This window comes from Lepisma saccharinum, chromosome 1, assembly GCF_977018435.1.
Source record: "Lepisma saccharinum chromosome 1, izLepSacc3.1, whole genome shotgun sequence".
Classification (NCBI taxonomy): domain Eukaryota; kingdom Metazoa; phylum Arthropoda; class Insecta; order Zygentoma; family Lepismatidae; genus Lepisma; species Lepisma saccharinum.
The window spans coordinates 185,695,796-185,713,535 of record NC_139229.1 but is presented as its reverse complement, the minus strand read 5'-3'; the positions used below and the strand labels follow the sequence as shown (position 1 = coordinate 185,713,535).

Sequence of the window (17,740 nt, the reverse complement as noted above, 5' to 3'; positions counted from 1 at the left end):
TTCATCAGTTGATGCTTTCATACCAGAATCTTCTTCAATGTAACGTTAATGTTCTCTGAAAAAAAAAAGAAGGTATATTTGCTTACGATGTTACATTAACACTGAGTGGTTGATATATCATCCGAAGATTCTGCAATGTAAACTAAAGTGGAAGAAGCATTAGCCGGCTTCCGTGGCGAAGTGGTTAGCACATCGCGTTACAACGCCAGGGGTCCCGGGTTCGAATTCCGTCCTAGGTGTTCCTTGAGACTGTCACTTCATCAATTTCGTCATATCATCCTTCATCTTCGCGATTAGCCAAAATTGGCAGAAAAGCGAAGTAAAATAAACCAAATCAATCTTACAAGTTAAGTGGGAGAGGTAAGGATATGAGTACAAGATCCTGACTTTATTAGGAGCAGTGGCATGACCACGGGAATTCGTGCGGTCATATCCTCCCTCCTTTTAACTCATATCCCTCTAAAAGGAAGTAAAATACAGGAAAAGATGGCGATGTGTAGAAGTGATTGCTGAGAACAATGTATAATCCCCCTCCCCCTTTGACTTAGTTATGTGTGCCGTCTTTCGATATTCCGGGACACACCACTGGCAATGCTACCAATTCTCTTCGTAAATCGCTTCGTTAAATTTCACCTTGACCAATACTCAAAATGGTTACGCACCGAAACTAACCACTCATAAAACTACAATGGATCCCATCCATTTTTCCCATATTCTTTCCTGAATTTTGTTCATCATCATACTTGAAGTTTCGTGTAAATAATTATACATTAGATAGAGTGACATTCCTACAATAGACAGCACCATTCAGAACTGGTGTGAATTACATTGAATCTTAATATTCATCATATTTTTAAAAATTCCTACATCAGTTTGTGAATTTGGGTTAATTTATCGATTTCTGTTCTAGTTTTTTGCGTCAAAGTTTGGTTTTTGGATTTGAGAAAGCGTTTCAGCAACGAAATTAATGCGTCACTTGATTGATAATTAAATTATTGCATAAATCACTCGATTCGTGTATAATTTATTTCTTCTGTACTTTATAAGTTTCTCACACTTATTATATATTTCCACGTACGTATTTTTATTGTTAACTATCGTCTCAATTTCGGCGATATTTTAATACTTGTGTATACCTGATCTTTCTATATCTTTTAAAGTGTTACAGATAGTTTTGTGTGTTAAACATGTTTCTGTGCCTGTTGTTTCCCCCACTTTAATTTTTATTTGTACTATAAATTCTATACTATATTCTATTAGCTTCAACGTACTTTTGAATATTAGATAAACAATATTTGCAATATATTGTACTGGCATGTTCCATACCAAAGATTAACTTGTGTATCTTGGTCAACGGGAAGAAAGTAATCGTATCATATCATATCATATATACACATATTTACATTTTTTTTCATTCTTATCTTTGGCTTCTTTCTCTTCGCTGTCTTTCTCGCTTGTCTTTTTCATGTTTATATCTTGCTATTCTGTTCTCTTGCTAAACATATTTTTTGAAATCCTTACAGGTTTTCACTCCTCTTATTAAAGTGTCGTTCCTTAAACTAAGTTTTCGTGAAAGAGGATATGGCCAAACACTATGCCATAATCATACTGTAACACAACATCTACAAACTGCTTGAACTAATGAATCACCGAACGCGAACAGTTTTCTCTTCATTCCTTCTCTCTCTCTCTCCTTTAATTTCTTCCGCGCTTCCTCCCTCCAGCAATCCGCGACCGGTTCTTTTCCAGACGAAAGACTTTCTCCTTTCTCCAGCGGCCAGTTGCAGGTGGAAATTTTACAAGCCTTTCACACAAACCGCGGCCATAAAAACGGATTTTTTTTCTTTCTTTTTGCTTCCAGACGTCCTGGAGAACTCCGGAATGCCCATTTGCTATTCACGGGACGTCTTTATGTCATCGACACTCTAACGGCCGGCGACTCCAGCAAAAATGGAACCGCAAGGTTGTAAAATTGCGAACTTCCCCCTTTTTCCATGCTGAGGCAATCAATGGGTTCAAGCTTTAATCTTCTGATTCTCAGTTTGCATCCCTCTCGAAATGGGGGTTGCTTGTTGGCTCCCTTTTAACACTCTTGTCCTTCCCCTTCTATTCATCTGAACCGTATTGTTCCCTGTCACTAGCGATGCTCCTCGTGGAAGTTTTCCTCAAGATCTTTGACTGTGGGGAACTATGCGTAGAATGCTTAGATTAGCACAAGTTAGGCTTCGCATTACACTTAGAATGTCTTCACATCGTGCCGAATCTTGAATAAGCAACGTCTACACGGAATGACGTCACTTTCTAATCACTAATTTTTGCTACATCCTGACTGATTTCATGTTGAGCAATCCCCGATGTCTCTGTCAACAAATGTCAAATTTTGTTTGATATACTATTTGGGACTGAACCTACAGTTTAAAATGTTTTCTTAACCACTGTGCAATGTGTCTCCACCGCCGCATCGAACCCGGGATATCTTGATTACAAGGCGACAGCGTTATTAGTATGCCATCAGGGTGTTCGACGCTATGGAAACAAAATTCATATTAGATCCATCAGCAACCAACAACCCGTCCACGGAAACAACTCACCGCTTCAAGACCGGTTTCAATATTGATTTTCGAATCCTCAAATGTTAGGGATATCCAAGTATTTCTAATCAGTCAAGCATCCTTATACATGCGAGTCATAAGGATGAGGAGGCTTGTATAAATCCCAAATAACTGTTTACGTGTAGACATCAAATTGGTCTATTTTATTAGTAATGGTGGCAAATATATGGCAGCAGAAATTATCCTGCTCGAAAACCTTTGGAGATTCAATTTTTCTTTCTAACCCCATTGTCGCGACGATATGAATAAGGAAAAAAAGTACCGAGCTCGATTTCGAAATCGAGGGGAAAACGTCGAAGTGAGTTGCTGGTTGGTCTTCACATAATTCTCACTTCTATCATACCGTGACGTAAATTTTTACTTTAATTTTCTCTTCCGTCGTAGTAAAGGAAATATCAAAGAGTTCTAACAATGGGGTCCTCCTCCGTAGCCGAGCGGGTGCGGCCCCTGTGGCGGAGTGGTTAGCACATCGACGCTACGACGCCAGGGGTCCCGGGTTCGAATCCCAGCTCGGTCATGGATGTTTGTGATTGTCTGTCCTGAAAAGTCCTGAAATAGAAATTTGAGTGAATTGATATGAGTGAATGAAGTGTGATGGGGGAAGCTTCCGCTTAGGGGCTTTCCTTTTAATAAAAAAAAAAAAAGCGAGTTAAGGCGTTCACTCGTCTTGAGATCGTTCGCTGCGGGACGGCGTAGGTTCGAATCCGGCTCTGGTCGGAATTTATTCGGCCTACGCATAGGGCCGGTGGCAACCCACCATGGTGAGGAAATTGGGGAGCTCCGAGTGAGTGAGCGTAATCCGGTCACGGAGACCTACTATAACGGCAGGGGATACGTCGGGCTGACCCCCCCCCCCCCCCCACTATTCCAATACTGGTTGAAGATCTCCACGCTTAGAGATGACGAAGGAAAGCATGGGACGGAGACCGGCAGTCGGTAGGTATGCCTAGTCCCTTCATGGGCTGTTGCGCAACGGATTATTATTATTATCTAACAATGGGGATAGGATGTGTAATTTGTTAGATAATTTTCGAGTAGAGAAATACCACAGTAAAAATGCAAATTGAAAAACATTTCTTCTCTCTCACTGTTACGAACATAAATAAATTAAATCAGTAATCTCTTTGCAGTATTATTAAATGGTAATTAAACTTTTATTAAAGGGGCCAATATTTCGTAATCGATAATGAATTGAAATGTTGCCATTAGTAAATATGTCCCTCCACCAGTTGTGTGGAAATATGTAACTGTGTCTTTGAGTTGGACAGCGAATACTTTACATATTTGTGCTACATTGCAAGCACATATTTGACTCGGGCCACTGTTTAATAGAAAATGTGGGTGTGTATGTGGGTGGGGAGAAATGTTAATGCAACTATTTATAAGCAAATATATAACAGGAATACGGAACAAAAATACACTCACCTTAAGTGCATATTCACTATCCAAGTGGTATTAAAAAGTATGCATTTTCGTATTTCCTGTAAAGTTGTTGCTCGTCAGACAAGGCTAGTCACAGTAATCCGAATTGATTCGAAACAGAACTTTTATAAAAATATACCGCTGGCACCTTACCTTTCTTTTGTTAGTGGGCAGAGAGCCATGGTGTTTATTTTATTGACCCTATTTATATTGTTTAGTGTCCTTTAATGCTAGTTTTCCCTTTCCTTGGAACTCTCTTTTCTTCGAATGGTGATCACGGTGATCTCTAGATTTCCCTTCCTAAATCAAATATTTGGCTGCCCTCCCAACTATTAGGAGTTGGTGTATAATGTGACTGCGGAAGAGCGAGAGAGTTTCAGTTGCCACCATGATATCTTATCGATCGATTTGTGGATAAATCACTGTCATGACCTTATTTTAAGTTGTAGTGCTTTGTGTGTGTGTGTTTATGTGTTATTGTAACTGGAGTGTTAGTAGTAAGACACTTGCAGCAGACTAAGACGAAGATACCTTAGGGAGATTAGCAAATACGGTCGATATGGATTGGTTTTGTCCACGATAGGAACAAATGGAAGGGTTATGTTAATGTGGCAATAAACCTCCGCTCTTAGGAAAGCCAGAGGGTTAGTTAATCAGAGCTTTAGAGATATATCAAGGGACAACTCTTGAAATGTATCCAGGTTGTGATGTTGAACCTCCGATTTCGTTTGTTGCTGGGAGCTCTCAGGCGTGATAATCACGAAACAGAGAGGATAAAGAGCAAATTATGTGAGGATTACCGTGGCATCATCTTCGACCAGCAGAGTTGGTTCCTACCTTAGGCTTGACGTTTCAAACCGTTTCCTTGACATCTATGGTGTTGATATAGCGTTGTCACCTTGTAAGCAAGGGGTCCCGGGGAGGTACAGTGGTTCAACTCCAACTTCAAACTGTACGACCAGTCCAGATTAGCCTATCTGAGCACAAAGTTTAGTAAAAAATATTAACAAAGAAACTAATCTTCCTTTTACAGTGACCTTCTGTCCGTGACTATCTTCCTATCTGTTGTTATATTTTTAGTTATTGATCAGGGAAGTAGCTAGGCTGATGTGTCTGGTTTATATATGTTTGTGTGTGTGTGTGTGTGTGTGTGTGTATGTATGTATGTATGTGTTTGTAAATGCAGGCTAAGAAACCCACCAATCCAAGTAAGATATGCTATGAAATATGATCTTAAACATTTGATTTATGAATAAATACAAGATTGGATTAAAAGTAATTAATTCTTGCAACGGAGTGGTCCCCCTAAAGAAGGTTCTACCGGTAACAACATGTCTATCTATACAATACATTCTAATACATGGCCGACTCCACCATGTCGCTTCAGATTTTAAAATTCGGCTAGCAACAGTGCAAAAAATTATAATGACATGTTTATTATCCTGGTTTAATGATACAAATGATATGAAAAACACACAAAATTAAAAAAAGAAACACGTACTGTACTCGTTATTTACTCATATAAAAAGTAATATACATTTCCATACGCAAACTCGACATTTTAATAAAATAATTTAGAACTGAACTTGAAAATTCAGGCGGCAAGTGAAAATTTTTAGGCTTCATGGAGACTGTGCGTCCTGTACTTTTCTACCCTGTGTGTGTTTGCGTATAGTACCCCCTGTCCCCCTAAACGACGCCCCTGTCATTGATTAATCTCGTCGTTACGCACTTCGATGCCTTAACCGCATCTCTAAATTGCACCGCTCCTCATATTTTTTCAGAAATAAGAAAGCCTAGTTTGGAAAAACAACATTGCAGATGAGTGTCCATCAGTACTTTTCCCTAAGATCCTCAGAGATTTCTTGCAGGCCGTTGACAGTGGAAATATGAGCGTGAACGACGCAGCCTCCTTCTTGCTCCGGTTGGAAGACAGGAGGACGTGCCGATGCAGGAAATTCCCCCGCCGAAAGAAAGCCGACCACGCCTGGCTCTAGTTTTCTCCAGCAACTCCTCGACGCTATCGATGATTGCGAGCCCCGGTGACTTATCTCCTGCTGCAACAGAAATCTGCCACGATACAATCTTTCTTTCTCCACTGTTTTTTCTCGCTCCTTTCCTTTAACCCACCCTGCCCATTCCGCGACGACGGGTTCCTTCGGGAGGAAATGGAAAGGAACGGCTCCCCCAGCATCATAACAGAAGCTGTATCTTGCATCAGCAGTGCCCGGTATCTTTCCTGGTCGGAGAGGAAAGTGCGACTCTCAACAAATGACTCCACGTCGTCAGCTCCATGATTACGACTCCCCTCTTTTTTTGCTTTCTTTTTATCAATACCGCGAGCTCCGCCTCGGCCTAAAGGAATAAATGGTTCTCGTAGTCTGTTAGTTTTAGTGCAACTTTCTTCCGCCTTTGGGAAGATTGTCGAAGATCTGTCTCTCTCTCCAAGAACTGCAAGGCAAGCACAAAACGATATAAACATCAGAGAAAAGGCTCGGCGGAAAACACTCGTTCAAATAAAACTGAAATCTCTGAATAAATATTCAACTTCATATTTAAATATTGGCACTTGAGTTACTAAACGGCTCGTGTTTCTTCAGCGTATTTGGAAAGTTACTTTCAAAAGAGTAACTGAATTATAGTTGAAATTAGTTTGCTCAAACGTAATTTAGTTACAATTAATGTTATTTTAAAAAGTAATATGGACTACTTTTAAATTGGCTTATTATTATTATAAAGTAATCATAACTCGTAGAACATGTTTCATGCATGAACTGCAAAAGTGCTGCTTTTTCTGTTGATGTGACTATCTGAAACTGACACTAAGTTCAAGTAAATCATTAGTATATTTGAAAAATTACGTCACGCAAACATTTGCTAGTAACAAATGTATATGTGCTTATTTAGTCCACCAAAAACCAGCCCATTACTGTTTGAAACGTACAGAAAAGTAACTATAAAATTGGCTTTACTTCCAAAGTTACTTTAGCCTTACTGTGCATAAAGTGGACTTAAAACACCAAATCAATCCAATCCAAAATCCAAAGTTACTTCAAAACACCAGCTTTTGAAGGCCTGACTGAACAGATTAATTGTTAGTACTACATATGTAATCATTACACGTAGTCTAAACTTACTGATGATCAGACACTATCTAACTAAAGTTATCGACCAGCCTTTCTCTTCCTCGGAATTTTATACGACGTGATTAACTTCCGACAAAACTGTCAAAATTGTTTTGAATAAGACAAAAAATTTCAGAATTTCATTTTCCTGAAGATGTGTTCAGGATAAATAGACATAGATTTTAAGGATTTAACCTGAGTATATTGCATTTTGTATATGTGTGTGTGTGTGTGGTGGGGGTGGGGGGTTATGATGATGAATCAGATTCAGAGTAAATAAATTTTAGGTTCAAAAGAGAAAATTATGTTGGAAAAGAAAATAGAACTAGAGATTAAGTATGTAAGTAAAGGACCCCTGTGTAGGCTACACATGCGATGAAGGCATAGCCTACGGGATGACGTGGAGGTAGAGCTCCACATATTCTTGATTCCGGCCATAGTTGTGATGATGTGATCAGAGAGTAAGAATAAATAATAGAAAATTGATTTCAATTGAAATGTTAATAATTTAAGTGGAAGATGCAAAAAAAAAAAAAAAAAAAAATCCAATTGCATGTAGTGGCAATGTAAGAGGTACACAACATTTTTAAAATTTATCCTTATCATTGCATTGCAATTTTTGTTCAAGTGAATATTTGTTTAATGTCTTTTATATTTTTTTTAACGAAAGCTCTGGAAGCTTCTGCAACTACGGCGTGACGTTGTCAAACATTCGCGCCATCTGACAAACGACGAGAAATTAAAAGTTCCTCGTTTCAACGGAAGCGCTCCTCGTCAATAGTAGCAGGATGAGGGTTTAATGGCTAATGAAATTGATACTGCAGATTCTACTTTCCCCCCCTCCCAGCGGCCCTTCCCACTTTGACGTCATACGAATATATATATCGATGACATATGAGATACATTGTCATCCCGTCCCGAACGGCTCCGAATAGCTCGGCAAAGTCATTCTCGCCTGCAAAGGAATGTCGAATTTAGGGATTCGCGGTCAAATTTATTGAATGTGCGGGATGAATATAGATGGCTCTGCGGTCACCTTTGGTTTCCGAACGATATAACATCCACATGGTGGAGAATGTTTCCTGCTCATGAAGAACACAATGCCAGATTTCATCGTTGGGGGATATGCTGATTGTTTTCTCCGCAATGGAGTTTTGATATACAGGGTTATACAGTTATGGTCTCATTCCATTTTTAAAGGGCATTCGTACCATTGTGCGCTTTGTGGCTTGTAGTTTCAGTGTTGAACATTCCTTTCCATCTATTTTCTAAAAACAATAATAGAAATATTGCAATGTCAGTATTTTCCTCGCTTGATATAATCAAATGATTTCAGTTTCCAAGGAGGAAATAGAAAATAGTTTTCCACAGTGTTGTTCATTAACAAATTTTATTTATGAAATTTATTGAAAATTCCGGATGAACCACTTCAAATGCACACTCTCATCTGCTGCTTTTTAGCCGGGGTAAAGTCAATAGGCGTAACTATTGGGTGAGCTCTAACCCATCTAGTAGACCTCGGTACCTGGGCATTGGTGTTCTTTGTGTCTATTCATCAATTTATCATTTAATCACTCATCCTCATCTTTGTGATTAGCCAAAAGTAAGAGTAAAGCGAAGTAAAATAAACCAAATGAATCAACCAATCAATCAGTCTAAACCACCTTGAAATAGACTGTTCAAGCCAAAACAAAAACCTGCATAAGAAATTTCAGAATATTTGTAGTAGAGAAGGGCCATGCACACACTAAGGGATAAAGAGAAATGCAAAGAAATAGCCAGAAAGTAATATATATATATATATATATATATATATATATATATATATATATATATTGAATAAATAAGAGGTAAATAACGAGAGAGAGAGAGAGAGAGAAAGAGAGAGAAATAAACCAGGAAAGAAGGAGAGAAAGAAACATGAAGAAAGAGACTCGTATAGAAACATATGAAGCCAGAAAGATTTAAAAGAGGAATGTAAGAAATAGCAGTGGTGTATCAGAGAAAGAAAGAAAGAGATCATTAATTGGAGGAGGAAGGAGTGAGGAAAAGAAACAGATAAAGACAGAAAAAGAGAGATATATAAGAAATATGGAGGGAGAGAGAGAGAGAGAGAGAGAGAGAGAGAGAGAGAGAGAGAGAGAGAGAGAGAGAAAACATTTTGAGTTTACCGGAATGACATTCTCTGGCAGCACTATCTTCTGCTGTCTTTGCCTATTATTGTTACCGCAAACGAAGTAAATTGTAGTCAGTGGCATGCGCGTGGAAGAGTTAGTGGTGTATACCGTATCCATTTGACAGAGTTTTTCGTAAGAACAGTACCAGACGCATGGCGAGATAATACTGGCGCTAAGGAGAGAAGCCATATTACCTACTTTCTGTCATTTGACCGTTACAAAATTTTCAGTTACAGCAGTTACAGCTGACCCAGGATGAGAAGATCCTCGGCATACGTGCCAACTAAAGTGGACAGTAATTTGTTTTCACTCGCTTCCCCTTCGCTTGTGCTTGAGAGTCCTCGTGTTAATATGTGTATAACTTCTCTCCCCTTGTTGCGCTGTTAAAAAATACAACAACGTTAAATATTACATTATCGGCCATCTTCCTCCCCTCGCATAATGTTGAAAACATGACAACAGCACCAGAGGGTTCTTCCCATCTTGGTCAACTGTACTCCTGTTGAAAATAGAAACCGCAATATGTTTATTGCAATGATGTTAAAAGTAATATTTATTTATTCGCAAGCAGGTACTTCTGTTATTATTTTGAGCTTGGCTGACTAGCGTCGCAAGGAAATTCAGACAATCACACTGGACGAAACTGATCAGCGCTTGCGCAAGAGGTAACGCACGCTGAAACTGTGTGTACCAATAACAAGAGGCGACGCCTGGTCTGAGAGACGCGCCGTGGACAAATAAAGGAATTAAGACACGGCGATTATCGGCGAATATGAGGCTGAGCCGTTGTCCCGCGTTCGTTTTAGAAACCGTGTCGAATCGGCGTTCGCAGGACTCGGATTATGATGCAAGGGGAAACGTTTCACTGGAGGGAAATTTCTAAAGGCGTTCGCTTTTCCTTTAGGCGCGGCACGCTGTGACAATACCCCGGGACAATACTGCTTTTTTTCTTTCTCTCCTTCGTGTCAGACATGACAGGGACGTGGCAGAAAGTAAGCACCGAGTACAACCAGCTGCTCTAATTGTTTCTAATTTTTCTTTCTAGAGTCCTCGTTCCTCATAATCGACGCCCAGCTAAGCTATCACTACAACGGGGGGTCTCACTTTACGCACGTCATTCAAACACCTTCTAGAAAAGCGCCGTATTTCGTCTTCTGACGTCAGGCTAATGCTTTCGTTCCTTGTCTACGTTGCATTTATGCTAAGAGATTTAAAACTAACAAGCCTAACCTAACCACGAATGGCTCGATACCCGGTGGAGGAACATAGTGGTTCGAATCCCACTTTAAACTGTAGGTCCAGCCCCGATTAGCTTTACTGTGCATAAAGTGGACTTGAAACACCAAATCAACCAACAAACCAACTAACCACGAATGCATTCCGCGCTTGCCAGGCCCGCAGCCAAAATTTTATTTCCGGAGGGGCCCATCCCTTATCAGTAGCCACCATCTAAATACAATAAATTGGGGGTGGGGTGGATGACCTGAAGATGAATTTCTCAGTATATTACAACTTATTATACAAGACATTTATTCCTGCTAAGGAAGTAAACATTAAATACAACTATACAATATTTAAATTAGATATTTGTAGGATTTCGGGTGGGTTTTGCCCCCCCCTCCGAACCCTCCCCCTGGCTACCTGCCTGGTGCTTGTGTCAGAAGATGAAATATCGCGCTTCACCAGGCAGGTGTTTGACATACGTGCGATGAGTCATGCCCATCACTATAGGGGCTATCCAGGAGTAAACAAGAACGAATCGAATATCACAATCGATTGTGGAACTTAAGCAACTTCCTGTTCGATCTAAATATTACTGTGGGTGGGTAATTCTAGCGCGTACTTCTGGCCTTTCTTCTCTTTTTATGTGTTAAATGAAATAGATCACATAAAAGCACTTAATGACGAGGCGAAGAAGTGTGTTTGAGATCAATTTGATGTGTACCTAACAGATGTAATACTATTTGTCTCTTCCAGGATGACACTCGTTTGTTGCCCGCTGTTACATTTGTTGATGTTTGTACATACTTAATTCACAGTACTTGTACGACCTACACAGGAGAGGCTCTCTGGATGGCTACAATTTTGTGTTTATTTTAGAGTGTTTGTTTTAAGTCCACTTTATACACAGGAAGGCTAATCGCGACTTGACCTACAGTTTACGATGGGATCCGAACTATTTGTGTCTCCACCGGGTATCGAGTGCGACGACGACAATTTTGTTTTAAGTGCATAAACGTGCTAGAGTACGGACATGCAAATAAAGCGGAAATAGACGTTGTTTTGTTATGGCGTCAGTCGGGGCTAGTCGGCGGGAAACGGCAATGCACATTTGTTAGTTTCGTTCTCGTTTGAACAGAGAGATACATAATTTGCATTGTTATTTTGCATCGATTTTCTACCACTTGTGTTAATCGCGATGACGAGGATGAACAATGAACTGGAAGAAGTAATGATGGAACAAAAAGGAAGTGATACCTAACCAGGGTTCAAACTTGGTTCCCCTAGCTAATTATCGTGTTACTCTGACAATTCTGTTACGGAGCCATCTCTGTCAATGTTACAGAAATTTCTATGTGCCGTACGTAAAAATTAATAATGAAACCACATCGTTTTCTGGTTACACAAACATTCATTGCAGCTCATGCATTCTTCAAGAACGTAATGTGTAACCTAACTGACTATGCACGATCCTTACACAACCCAGCATCTTTTGACATGACAAGTAACAGAGAATATCGGTACTCTTACCTGTAATGAAGTGATTGCTAGGGGCGGGTGGGACGCAAATTTTTTGGTCGGGAGGGAAAATTTTTAAAATCATGAAGTTCCGGACAGGAAAAATTTGCTACATCGTGACTAAATCGAGAGATTTTCGGGTCGAGACAAATTCAAAAATTTTCCTGCACTGAAAATCTTCTACACACTACATTTCCCTCAATTGGTTGTCTCTTTAATTCCTGCAATAAAAACTGGATAATAGCAATACATTTCGGACATCTGAAGTTAAAAATAAATAAAAGAAAAGACAGAATAAACCACTTTTAAGCACTATTATTTGGAATTTCCCGAAGTCGGGATGAGGACGGATTTTTTCCTCGATCTCGGTACCGACATTTCGGGATCCCATACATCTGTTATGGTTACTGCGGAGTGTCCTGCTGCTTATTGGCTTCCAAATTTCACGCCTGACAGCTTGAACTAAAAAAAAATGGTTTGCAGTTTACATCCTGCTTCCACACACCCATTTATCCCTTTCCTATATAGGATAATCTTAACTCCTTTTATGAGCCTACGAACCGAAAGTTGTCATGCTAAAACTGCCATCTGCATGAAGACACTTACGCGTACTTTCTATGCAGCCCCTATAGGATATGTTATTATTGAAATAAATGGTATGTAACTTCACCCGCCTATTTACTTAATGATCAAATTTCCATGTACAAACATCTTGGATTTATGTTTCCCACATAAAGGGTTAAAATGAATGCAGTGAGTGCAATATCAATTCATGCCCAGAGAGAGGGTTGCTGCATTTTCCTTTGTCACGTCCGCAGAAACTGGAATTGTAGAACAAATAGCATGAGTTCCCCCACTCTGCCTACACGATGATCGAATTTACAGGTGGCAAACAACGTGGATTATATTCACACATAGTAAATGTTAAAATGTTTGTACTGAATTCAGTATAATTTGTTCCAAGCTATTTGGGCAAATACTCGTATGTGGAAATTTTCATTCTCCCCCCTCACACTGCCAACTGAACGTACAACTTGCAGGTGGAAAACAATGCGGATTATATTCTGTACATGGTAAAGGTTAAAATCCAACCTACATTCCAGATTTTGCCACATCATATTCTCATCCGTTCGGTCCAATAAAGGACGTAATGTGCGGAATAAGGTTTGAAGACGACAGTGATGGCATGCCCTCATTCCGCGATGGTGCAAGACCATAGAACGGAACGGAGAATTTGTAGAACAAGAACATATGTAGCTGAAGCACGTACCTTTGCTGACTGTGAATTTCACTTATGTAGAATAAACACTTTTGAATTAAAAATTTTGGGGCCTTACTTTTTGAATACTGTTTGTATGTAGACAACAAAAGACATGAGAGTCCCTGGGAGCAAGTCCCATCATAACCAACGATTTCAGAGCATAAGTAGAAGCGCCAACCCGGAAATAAAGATTCCTTGTCTGGACAAGTAATCCAAGGACATCGCTTCCTTTTTAATAAGCAAGGCAATTTCCAGCCACAATATATGATAAAAAGTGCATGAACTGGTTTCCGCTAATACTGACTGGCTTAATTGAGGTAATTGTTACTGGACCCTTTTCATTCCTGCACACGAATGCTTCGGTGAGAATGAGAGAGTTACGTAACTACGTAGTTACATTTGATGTATTGAATTGCGCTGTCAAGACGTAATTTCTCTTTGTTATATGAAGTGTTGTATACTTGCACTACTACCAAAGATGTAATACACATATTTGTTGTCCAATGCGTCTTAATCATAAGCGAAACCTTTGGAATATTGGATTAAGCTGTGAAAATCGAGACGAGAATGAGACTAGATCCTTCGAGACTTATCAAGACGAGATCAAGAACGAGACAAAAAGCTCGAGAGCGAGACTATGTGTCCGAGACTCTCGGACTCATTCGAAACGTTGGTATGATATTAAAAAACTTACTCGGATCACATTTACATTACTATGCAACTTCTTCCGAGATATTATTCCGAGTCATATGTTTTGTTTATAATAAGTACAAAATCAATTGGGGTATAATATCAACATCTCTTCCACTTAGTACACTCTGGACTGCGTTTTGCAGACTAAGGAGGCTCTGGCTCTGCAGCCAGGATAATCCCCTGAAGTAAATGTGTCGTCCTTATGTGTTTGTATGTTCCTTACTTCATCCATCTAATCGCCATTCATTTCATCGCCGTGATTAGACAAAACCTGAAGAAAGGCGACGTAAAATAACCTAAATCAATCATTCGTTCAACGATGTCAACCAATCAGTGGCAATTATGCTGCGAAGTTGCATCTTAATGATCTCTACACATTGTGAAAGTTTCTGCAGTGACACACTAATATGTTGTTTACACTATATTTCGATACTCGAGACGAGACCGAGACTAGAATCTTCGGAACGAGACTGAGAACGAGAAAGGCAATTAAAGCCTGAGACGGGACCAAGAATGAGACAGGAATTTTGAACTCGAGACTAGACGAGACGTTGCCAATTCTTGTCTTGTCTCATCTGGATACCGTCTCATTAGTACTACTTTGAGGGCCTCCCCGATGGCGCAGTGGTAGCGTCGTCGCCTTGTAATCAAGGGGTCCCGGGTTCGATACCCGGTGGAGGCACATGGCACAGTGGTTCGGATCCAACTTTAAACTGTATGTCCAGTCCCGATTAGCATAAAGTGGACTTAAAACAACAATTCAATCAATCAATCATTAGTACTTTCTGGGCCTTTAGTTGTAGTCCAAAAAATACCTATTAAAAATTGAACGTTATGGAGCATATACACTGTTAAACGAAGCACGGTAAATATTCTTGTAATAAATAAGCCTTGTTCTTCTCGGAAATGAACACATAAGGGTTGATATTCTAATAAAAAGTATATTTGGAAATAAAATCGCAGCAGTGTAATGAAATCCACTGTAAAGATAATTGTTATGGATAATACGTAGAATTATAACCTACGTGAAACTAATATTACGTTCAATATTATCAGAAAATACTTTGTTTATCTTTAAACCGCCAGATTATTATTATTATTATTATAAAATTCCTAAGTGGGATACGAGGAATATCTCAATTCTAGCATCTCACAAAAAGGCCAGAGGTTTAATAGCAGAACTTGTGGAAAGCTACAATATGATCTTATAATGATGCATAATGTTGTATGATCTATTGTTCAATTTTGTAATTTTGTATATCCTATTTTAACACAGTGATGTATTGGTTGTCATTCCATGCTCATTACTTAAATAATAATAATAATAATATAATTATTATATTTATTATTATCATTATTATTATTAGGACCTCTACTACAGTGTAGTGAATGCCCCTGTTGTCTCATAATCAAGGGGCTTCGGGTTCGATTCCTTTTGGGACCCCCACTTTCAACTCCAACCCTCCCAAGGAAGAAACACACCAGTACAGCTTCAGTCTTAGTCTCAGCCGCTAGAGGCATCTGGCGGAAGAAGCGAGAAACTTTGTGGAAGCGTGATCTCGAGTATCTTTTGAGCATCGCAAACAGAGCGGGAGAGATTTATGGGCAGAGCAGCGTTGTCAACACCGAGGAACGAGCTCCCATCGCGGAATCAGGAAACGAAGGGGCGAGTGGAACGCTTAATCAAAGTGCATCGGATGCTTGTTGGGGAATGATATAAGGCCGCCGGAGCAACGCGCCGCGTATGTTTAAATCAACCAACGCTTGCTGTTCGTTGAGATATGAGGGGGGAAGGTCACGTGTGAATATAATGTATCATGCGTTCCAAACCTGTCTCATGCATTTTATTAAAGAAGTGAATTGAATTTCTATCCTTCCTTTTTATTATTATCCTTCAAATTTTGTTACCGGTCTTGCTCGGGTTCCCACGTAGACGAGTAGTTCGCATTCTCGCCTTTAGTGCAGGCGGCCCCAGGTTCTGCTCATGCTGACAGATCTAAAATATTTGGTGTTATAGAGCTTTCAGACTGAAGCGACAAGCGACTTGTAAACCAACCTTCAAAAAGAAATGCAACCTTTCGTATCGAAGCGACACGACAGACTTTACTTGTCGATTGTCGCTTGCGTGCCGCTCGGACTGGGCCGTTTTCTCAATGTCATGAATCGTGCCGTCCCGGTCTGTTGGGAGCAACTGCGCAATGAATACTTGTCTGCAGACTAGATGGGGTCTATGCCACTTGTCGTCTGTCGCGTGCCGTTTTGATCTCAAAGCGTCCTTAAGTGTTTGACTCACCCTCTCTCCACCGAAGATTCCAGTTCCCGTTCCGGACTGGGCATTGTTGTTGTTTTTTTTTTTTTTTTTTTGTCAGCATAACTTAATTAATTTTATTTAATCATCTTCCTTCTGCATTGTCTCGATTAGTCAAAAGTGACAGAAGAGCGACAAATGCAAAACCTTGTAAGAATAGTTGGGAACTTACCCGAAAAGAATAGTGGCGGACTCAGGCCTAGAAAGGTAAATAACAGTGGCTATGGCCAAGAGTAACACAATCAAGAGTAAAGGACTGTTCTGCCACAGAGGAAACATTTTTTTTAAAAGGTTGTGTTTCGTGACGGCTCCTGTGCACTTTAGGTCGCATGAGCGTCAATGCAGTTATTTTTATGACGCGCTATCTGGATATTTATGTATTTTTTTGTGTTATGTTTGTTATGTCGGCATTCCGTTTCTTTTCTGTACGTCGAAATTATGACCATTATGTATTGTTGTACTCAAAATTTTCGGTACTCTCGTATTTCGTCTAATTTTCATGTATTTTGTAGGCCAGTACACATATATACTTTTATATTTCTATGCTCCCAGTGTCATATGTATCGATAGTATTATGTGCAAAGAAATTAAAACAATGCTTTGAGATCAAGATGCTTAGGTTCGATTCCTGGATAAGGCGTGGACGTTTCATTGTTTTTGTTCCTCCATCTATTTCATAAATTCCCAATTCATTCTCATCGTTACGATTATCCTAGCGAGAGTAAATAACTAAACCCAAAGAAATTCAATAAAGCAATGCATTTTCTACTGGATGACACGTGGTGATCGCATCGAATTCCATTACATTTTTTTTTCTTATTCCCTAGAACAGAATCCGATCATATCAGTTCAAGTAGAAGTTCTCCTCCTTGACATCACGGTTCATGATCAACTCTCGCTCTCAGAAAAAAAACGCAAAACCACTAAGTCTGAAGGACCGAGATTTTGCCATTCTTTAACCCAGAATTCAATGAAACGGGGGAGGGGGATTGTGTGGCAATGCTGTAATAGAGAGAGAGAGAGAGAGAGAGAGAGAGAGAGAGAATTCTGACCGCAACTTACTGCATGTTCATGCACGGCTTTCAATCTATCCGTTTCAATTTTGCTTCAGTCGCCCCAACGTTCCTTGTTTCGAAATTAGATTTCGGATATGAACTTATTAAACACCTTACGGGCGCACGTGCTGCAAGAAAGGAGCCATTACTTTGCAGGGGCTGTGACGAAACGAGATCGTGTGCCAACCTCCAGTCATTACGGTAGCCAGGGAGGGACGGAAATGGCTTGGAAAGCTGGGACAAAAACATTTCTGATCAACGGCCGGGTTAAAAAAAAAGACACTGGCCCTTAATGGACAATTGATCCATATGAATCTTTGTTCATAACATTAGAATAACTGATAATGC

General features: G+C 39.8%; 1 protein-coding gene across 3 annotated transcripts in view; it reads left to right on the top strand.

Moving 5' to 3' along the window:
* LOC146005197 (uncharacterized) overlaps positions 1–17,740 on the top strand; it is a 173,654-nt gene that overhangs the window by 55,650 nt on the left and 100,264 nt on the right. The gene's annotated exons all lie outside the window — the stretch shown is intronic.